The sequence below is a fragment of the Quercus suber genome, unplaced genomic scaffold (assembly GCF_002906115.3).
Source record: "Quercus suber isolate HL8 unplaced genomic scaffold, Cork oak 2.0 scaffold_591, whole genome shotgun sequence".
Taxonomy (NCBI): domain Eukaryota; kingdom Viridiplantae; phylum Streptophyta; class Magnoliopsida; order Fagales; family Fagaceae; genus Quercus; species Quercus suber.
In genome coordinates, this window is record NW_027070036.1 from 317,022 (window position 1) to 325,245 (window position 8,224).

An 8,224-nucleotide genomic window follows, 5' to 3' on the forward strand; every position below is an offset into this window, starting at 1 on the left:
CAAAAAAAAAAAAAAAAAAAAAAAAAAATCAGCTGGAATTATCGTTGTTTCTTCCACAAATATTTAAATATCCCAATTAACTTCCTACGTATCTCCCTTGGTAGTTTCCATCACATTCTGGGGCATACCTCCTTATAAAATAACATAGTTGAGGTCATTTTCTTGATGATTACATATGATGGTGAACCAAAAATTAGACTATCTCCAATTCATCCATAGTGTTGTTCAAGACCATAAAGGTCATCCAAGTGCAAGAAGGTCATCCAACATGGAGTCACCTGGATGACCGCCAAACACTTAGAAATTTTTTGATTAAATCTATATCCAAAAGTTTATGATTCGGACCACGTTCTGCTATTTTGAAGTAAGAGCAAAATTCTTATTCATCGCTCTAACTTCTCACTAAGTTCTTAACTTCTGATGGCAGTTGTAGAAGTTAAGTCTGAACCTTCTAACTTCCATCCACGTTAAGGAAGTTACTAAACAAGTAACCACTCCAAAACTCACTATAAAATCACTCAACCATATGAAATCAAAGTAAGTTTTTCACCACTTCTAGAGTTTGAATTCTTGAGTTCAAGAGAAAAAACTAACTTAAGCATCGGAGGGTTTTTGGCTAGTTCACCCTGGTCACCTTTGATATTGTGCTTCTTTCTTTTCAGGCCTTCCAAGAAATCTCAAGCTCATTGAAGCCCGAAGCATTCAGTTTATTGATTTTCTATGCATCATCAATATATACTATAAAACCGAAGATGTATAACCTTATGTGCTCTCTAATTGTTCTTATGCAACGTCTGCAACTTAATCATAGTTGTGTGTTTATTGTGGTGTCTAAGGTTGGAAATAGGGTGACTATATAATTAGCAAGTTATGCAAAAAATCCAATACAAAAATTGTTGACAATTTTAAAATTTTCAGTAAACATTTGAATTGAAACTACAGATTTAGTATGAAATAGTCATCAATCAAGGCTACTACCCTAGGTTATATATTTTTTAGGCATTTTCATTAGATCCACGTGTGCGGAAGTGTCAAATGATTGTGTCCAACATGAGTATAACTACCCCAACTAAAGTGTCTATGCAGTTTTGTTTCATAAAATTATTATTATATTTAGACCCATCTAAAAAAAAGAAATAAACATCCCAAAAAATTTCCACAATAACAAAAATTAACAATAGAAAACTAAAAAAAATTAAGCACAATTGATCGATTTTATCAAAAATGAACAACCCAGTCCTTTTTAAAAAAATTATCAAAATAATTTTGTCATTGAGAGTTTAGCATATCGACCACAATGATAAGTGTGAGCCTCATTTGAGTCAGTAGAGCCTCTACTAGCTAAGTCTGAGAGAGCCCTAATAGCAATGAAATGTTTTCGTTGTTGAAGACTTATCGGTGCCACAAAGCACTTCTCTCTCTCTCTCTCTCTCTCTCTCTCTGGGTTTCGCAAAATTTATACAAACTCGTCAATCGTCATTCTAAAGCCATTTGGTATTTATTTCTATAAAATATTGGAATGTGTAATTTGAACATATTTACTTAGAGCCCCCTTACAAAAAGCTTGGGCCCTCTGAAATTGTAAACCATTAACCCACCCGGCCAGCTCACATGTAAAAAATTAAAAAGAAAAAAAAAGTTTAGTCCAAAAATGTAAACCCAGCAATCTGACCGAAGACTCCAGTCTCCTCTCCAAACGGAAAAACAAAAGAAAAAAAGAAAAGAAAACCTAAGGCTGAAAAAAAAAGACAATGAGAGGCGAGAGACTCAGAGTGAGAGAGACTTTGCCGCTGCCCACGCGAGAGCAGCGAGATCCATCTCGCAGACCCAAGCGACACCCATCTCGCCATGACGCCGCTGCTGGCTTTGATCTTAAAAGCAATGCCAGACTTCTATCAAATGATACCTTTTTAAATATTTTATGAACAGGTATTAACTTGCAACTCAGTCTGATGAGCGCCTATACATATATGTAAGGTCTGGTATTACTTCAATTGTAATTTAATTTCTTCATTATCAAGATGTTTTGACATTAATTCTGCTTGTTGTAGTGTCAACTTTCATAATTTAAAAGTGTAATTTCATGTGTTTAGGTTTGTGCAATCAAAGCTCCTGGTTTTGGGGAAAATAAAAGAGCAAACTTAGATGATCTTGCCATTCTTACCGGGGGAGAGGTTATGCAATCTTTTACCCCATAATTAGTTTTTAATGTGTATACACACACACACACACTTATAATATGCAGAGTTTTTTTTTTTTCTCTTCTCTTCTTTTCTTTTCTCTTTTATATTTTTCTTTTTATGCTAAGACCTTTATTGTACAGGTTATCATTGAAGACTGTGGTTTAACCCTTGACAAAGTTCAATTTGAAATGCTTGGAACTGCAAAAAAGGTTTATGTTTTTGTGCAGAGTGTGCTATGGTGCTATATTTGAATTTCTTTGGGACACAACTAACTTCAAAAAAGTAAAATAAAATAACAGGTGTCTGTCTCTCTTGATGACACAATAATTCTACATGGGGGTGGGGATAAGAAGCTGATTGAAGAAAGATGTGCAAAGGTATGCGTTTGGCTTTTCTCTTTAATTCCTTATTTATTTTCAAAATTTTTATTCAGTGTGCTATTCACTTGGATGAATTGTTTGCCAATTTTTTTGATCAATAATTTTGACACATTAGAAATGCACTACCTTTTTAAATATTTTATGAACAGGTATTAACTTGCAACTCAGTCTGATGAGCGCCTATACATATATGTAAGGTCTGGTATTACTTCAATTGTAATTTAATTTCTTCATTATCAAGATGTTTTGACATTAATTCTGCTTGTTGTAGTGTCAACTTTCATAATTTAAAAGTGTAATTTCATGTGTTTAGGTTTGTGCAATCAAAGCTCCTGGTTTTGGGGAAAATAAAAGAGCAAACTTAGATGATCTTGCCATTCTTACCGGGGGAGAGGTTATGCAATCTTTTACCCCATAATTAGTTTTTAATGTGTATACACACACACACACACTTATAATATGCAGAGTTTTTTTTTTTTCTCTTCTCTTCTTTTCTTTTCTCTTTTATATTTTTCTTTTTATGCTAAGACCTTTATTGTACAGGTTATCATTGAAGACTGTGGTTTAACCCTTGACAAAGTTCAATTTGAAATGCTTGGAACTGCAAAAAAGGTTTATGTTTTTGTGCAGAGTGTGCTATGGTGCTATATTTGAATTTCTTTGGGACACAACTAACTTCAAAAAAGTAAAATAAAATAACAGGTGTCTGTCTCTCTTGATGACACAATAATTCTACATGGGGGTGGGGATAAGAAGCTGATTGAAGAAAGATGTGCAAAGGTATGCGTTTGGCTTTTCTCTTTAATTCCTTATTTATTTTCAAAATTTTTATTCAGTGTGCTATTCACTTGGATGAATTGTTTGCCAATTTTTTTGATCAATAATTTTGACACATTAGAAATGCACTTAGTGCTACATGCATGGGTGAAATCACAATTCTGATGACCTCCCTATAGTGGTATAAAGCTCTTACCTTTTTTTTTTTTGGTTGTCCCATTGGCTTTTTAGTTTTTATTTTTAATAGTCAAATTCAACTCAACTTTACTCACAAAACTTCATTTTCAAAGGTTTTATTTGTTGAATTTCCTCAGCCAGCATCTACCTTGCTGTTTATTTACAGTTAAATACTGACAGTGAGCATTTTGATTTGCTTTAGGCACCACCTAGTGGGTGAATTCTCTCCCACAATCAAAATGTCTGAAAAATAGTTTTAGAAATCATTCAGTTTACATTTGAACATACTTTAAAGTGGTCATTTGCTTCCCCATTTAATTAAAATCTAAGTTAAGCCTTCCATGCAGAGTATTTGATTACCAAGATATAAGTGAGCACTAGGATTTTTCTAAACTAGGAGTTGTAGAAGATGTCCTTATTAGTTGAAAAAAGAGTCTAACCATCACATATTAAATTTTATAACTAAGTTTATTATAGGGTAATGCACCATTTGCTGGTTCTGCCAACTTCTTTGGCATTTCCAAGTTTTGAGTGGCAGAGATTGAATTCTCAACTAATTTGGTTGGGAGTGTGGGGAGGACACGATACTATGAACCTATGGACTGAGGAGATTATTATTATTTTTTCAACCACCTTGGCAGTAAGAACGCCAATTTTAGAGTTGGTTTGTGCTATATTAAAATATTGAAGTGTCCTAAATACATACCGAAATTAAGAAGAAGAAGAAGCATCAGCAGTAGTTTTGAGGCTTTGAGGGCGTTTGTTGAAATGAGTTTGTTCATATTGAGCTGCATATGCATATAACAAGTGTTTGTCTATCTTTTGTGTCAGAAAAAATATGGTCTTCGCTTTTTAATTTTTGGTTTGTTCCAATATTGGTCAGTGAATAAGTTAATGTACAGAGAGATTGAGGCTAAATAAAATTTCTCATATTGGAACTTTTTTTCATCAATTATTGGTTTATTTTTTCCCTTGGTTTCTTCTTCTTCTTCATTTTTTGTTTATATTTTTTTTATAAAATAATCTTGAGTTTGAATGTGGAAAATTCTACAAGAAGTATTTAACTTAGGAGTACAGTTATGTGTAAGTTCAAAATAGCTTAAATCTGTTTTTACCTGCTTGCCCATTTTGATAACAACATAAGGATCACTGCATCTAACATCCCTGACTGCAAGGTTTACCCCTCTAAGGACATGAATCCTAAGCAGACCCAAAAGGCTCTCCATCTCAGGGGAAAAAAATTTTAATTTTTGACAAAAAAAACCAGTAGAACACAAAGGAAATGAAAGGACTTGTTGCCTTATGTTATGGCTTTGAACATTGAATACCCTTTTACTTAGGCAGAGTGGAGAACTAGTTGACAAAATAGTTAGATACTATCAAAGCCTAACCCAATTGTGCATATTTATAACCAAAAAAAGAAGACCAAGAACCAAGTCCTAGGTTTGGCAAGTTGCAATATTTTATACTGTTCATAAATAGTGTAACAACCAGTGGGTTTTGGAAGTAATTTTAATTTGATGCTTAAAACCAGAAATACGTGCATAAAGGACTCTGTCACAATTCGGTGGGATTGAGTTGTTTTTTTCAAACTTATTACTTGTTTGTCCAAGCTTGATTTGAATTGATTGAGAAGATTATGGGGTTGTGATAATATTTCATATTTCACATGGCTAATTTTTAGGGAGGGAACCTAACTCACAGTACATAAGGTATTGTATCTAAGTTTTGCCCTTTAGGCTATTATATCTAGAAACAAGGCCATCATGTCTAGAGTCGGGTAAAATTATATTTAGGTTATTTAGGTTTATATTTTAATTTTTCTTTGATTTGGTTATTCTAGAGTGGGGTAAAATTCTGCAATTTCTTTAAGTACGAATTTTATTCACTCAATGAAGGACATCAAGATTCATGAATTCAACAATGAGTCCTAAAACAGAACATTATGTGTCATGCCCAGTGTAAGCCTTAACAAATCATGACTATCTTTTACTTTTTATATCTTATTTGACCCAATTGTGTGTATCAAAGTGGTCCACATTAATTTAGACCTACATAACAAGACCATATCTTCTAGGTAAGACAACAACCTACATATCCAATTCAACCTAACACACAACATTATTACACAATCCATATTTCTTTTTTCTTTTTCTTTAGTAGGAGATTTCAAAAAACAAAAAGAACCAACCAACAAGCTGTTAGTTGGTGTACAAGCTAATTTGGTTCACAGGTCATATTCCTAAGCATGCATTTATAAACTAGCTAGTCATAAAGGACAGAATTACAACAAGAGAAAGTTTGCCAGAGTCTGCGCATTATTCAAGATTTCCTGAATGATGGAGTGCTTGTTGATCAATACCACCGTTTGGCTAGGCACTGGTGAACTCATGTGAACGAGGCTGCCCCAGAACCTCAACTGGTTAAGCTTGTTTGCTGCCAAACTGATTTGTGGGGTGGATAGAAGAGTCCTGCCGATCACTGAGCCTCTACTATGAGATTCAATGTTTTGTGAATAGCAAATTAAATCTTCAAAATATTGTCAATATTCTTACCTTACAATTAACAAAAAAAAGAAAAAAAAATCTATATAATTTCAAGATCGCATTTGAATATATAATATAGTTTTTTTCAATTTCTTTTTCACGGTGAATAATGATTCAAGTCATTTGACTAAACTTGGTTAGCTTTGTCAATTGAGAGTCAGGGTAAAGGTGTGGGTCTCCAATCCAACTGCTCCTGCTATACAATTCTTGGCATATTTTGGATGGATTTGTCTTTTGCAATATCCTGATTTACTTGATTTGAGGTCTAATTAAGGAATTATTGTGCACCACAGATGCTTTAATGCTTCACTTGCTTTCAATTTTGGCCGTGTCTCTCATCAATTTAAGATCCACAGGAAATCTATAAGCCAAATGTTATAAAAAGAGCTCAATATTGGAATGAGTGGGCACCGGAAACGTGGTTGATGCAGATTATCTTTTAGGGATGTTAAAAGATGAACATTTCTAGTGTGATAAAAAGTATTTAGGAGTAGATGGAATAATAAGTTAGAAGGTTGCAAAATCTTATTGACTGACTGCTAAGAAGTTTCAAAATTTTGGACACTAGGAATCAAACGGATAAGCCAAACATCATCTGCTTCTTTTCTTTTTCTTCTTTGGGTTGGTGAAGCCAACCAAACATCTATTTACTTAAAATAAAAGATCCATGGCCAAAATTCATATAGTTGCCAAGCAGATTGTCCAAACTCAACATCTCCAAACAATGATAGTGCCGAATGCATGTACTAGCTATTATCTCATCATTCAACATTACTTCACATAACAAATACAGTGCTGGAAACTTTTTTTTTTTTGGTGAAGCAGCACAAGTACTGGAAACTAGTTGGTAGGGCAGAAGCATCAAATACATGTTAAAATGCACAATTTTGTGTTCATGACAAGAAGATTCCTGATTCTATTTTCCAAGCAGTGATTGCAGATTCCTGGTATTACAATACACATTGTCTTTCAATGGTACACTAGTGGAGATCACCATTCCATGGTAGGTGTAATAGAACCAGTACAAAAATATGAGAACAAATTTTTATTCTTACCCAAAAATGAATCTCACAGCACCACAAATATCTTGTATATAATCATTATCAGAGAAAATTATATAATAAACAAAGTATTTACAGGTAAAGCTTTTTCAGAAGCGAGTATTGTCATTAAAAGCCCTTTCGGCATCACTTGCATCTCTATGATTATGCGGGTTGTCAATCCCCCCAACCATTCCTCCAGTTTGGCTTTTTATCAGCCTTGAAATCATCAAAGTTTTCTAAACTAAAACTAAACTTTTACTCGGTAAGCTGACATCATTCTTTCTTCTTCTTGCAGCGATCATCTTCAAACAACATAAATTGATATCTAAAAACATGCAGTGCAACTCACATAAACAAGGGTAGTGCAACTCATGAAATTCAATCTCCCTTTCAATTAAAATAAAATTCACTAAATTGCAGCATTTTCCAAAAAATTCAGTTATCAAATTATACAAATACGTCATTTCAGTGACCGAAAAATATCTTGTAGTGGAGTATTTCTAGCATTTTCTATTATTTTTGAACGTGTTCATTTTCCTTTGAAAGCACTAGATTTGATGCCAACTTGTATCAAATACTTCTGACCAGCTCTCCTAAAAAAGTAGCATTGTTGATGAATAAGAAGCTTAAGCAAATTATGCAAAAACTGTAAAATATACTTCCAATAAATATATTACCATAAAGGTTAGATTCTTTTGATTATTTTTGTATGCATGTGCTTAATAACATACATGCCGCAATCATACCGAAATATGAAAACAGTTAAAATTTAAAAACCTAAAGAGTCACACAATATTATCATGTAAAAACCTAAATGGTCTCCCTTGCAACCCCATTTTACTAGTCTTTCTCTTGTTGTAATTCTGTCCTTTATGACTAGCTAGTTTATAAATGCATGCTTAGGAATATGACCTGTGAACCAAATTAGCTTGTACACCAACTAACAGCTTGTTGGTTGGTTCTTTTTGTTTTTTGAAATCTCCTACTAAAGAAAAAGAAAAAAGAAATATGGATTGTGTAATAATGTTGTGTGTTAGGTTGAATTGGATATGTAGGTTGTTGTCTTACCTAGAAGATATGGTCTTGTTATGTAGGTCTAAATTAATGTGGACCACTTT

At 33.4% G+C, this 8,224-nt stretch overlaps 3 long non-coding RNA genes across 6 annotated transcripts in view; 2 read left to right on the forward strand and 1 right to left on the reverse strand.

Moving 5' to 3' along the window:
* Positions 1 to 1,645: 1,645 nt before the first annotated feature.
* Positions 1,646 to 2,587, forward strand: LOC136063897 (uncharacterized). Of its 2 annotated transcripts, none has more exons than XR_010625547.1 (4): positions 1,646 to 1,977; positions 2,094 to 2,174; positions 2,324 to 2,392; positions 2,483 to 2,587. It is a non-coding gene; the product is annotated as an uncharacterized LOC136063897 (long non-coding RNA). The 2 variants fall into 2 exon arrangements; XR_010625546.1 differs by having other exon boundaries at positions 1,650 to 1,929.
* A 98-nt stretch (positions 2,588 to 2,685) lies between these two features.
* On the forward strand, positions 2,686 to 4,465 carry LOC112017802 (uncharacterized). 3 transcript variants are annotated; one of them, XR_010625549.1, is made up of 4 exons: positions 2,686 to 2,712; positions 2,877 to 2,957; positions 3,107 to 3,175; positions 3,266 to 4,465. It is a non-coding gene; the product is annotated as an uncharacterized LOC112017802 (long non-coding RNA). The 3 variants fall into 3 exon arrangements; XR_010625548.1 differs by having other exon boundaries at positions 2,690 to 2,760; XR_010625550.1 differs by lacking the exon at positions 2,686 to 2,712 and adding an exon at positions 2,732 to 2,755.
* Positions 4,466 to 7,466: 3,001 nt separating this feature from the next.
* The window catches only part of LOC136063894 (uncharacterized), an 8,064-nt gene continuing 7,306 nt past the window's right edge, over positions 7,467 to 8,224 (reverse strand). The window contains exon 3 of the long non-coding RNA XR_010625543.1: positions 7,467 to 7,699. This is a non-coding gene — a long non-coding RNA (uncharacterized LOC136063894). The remainder of the gene's footprint in view (positions 7,700 to 8,224) is intronic.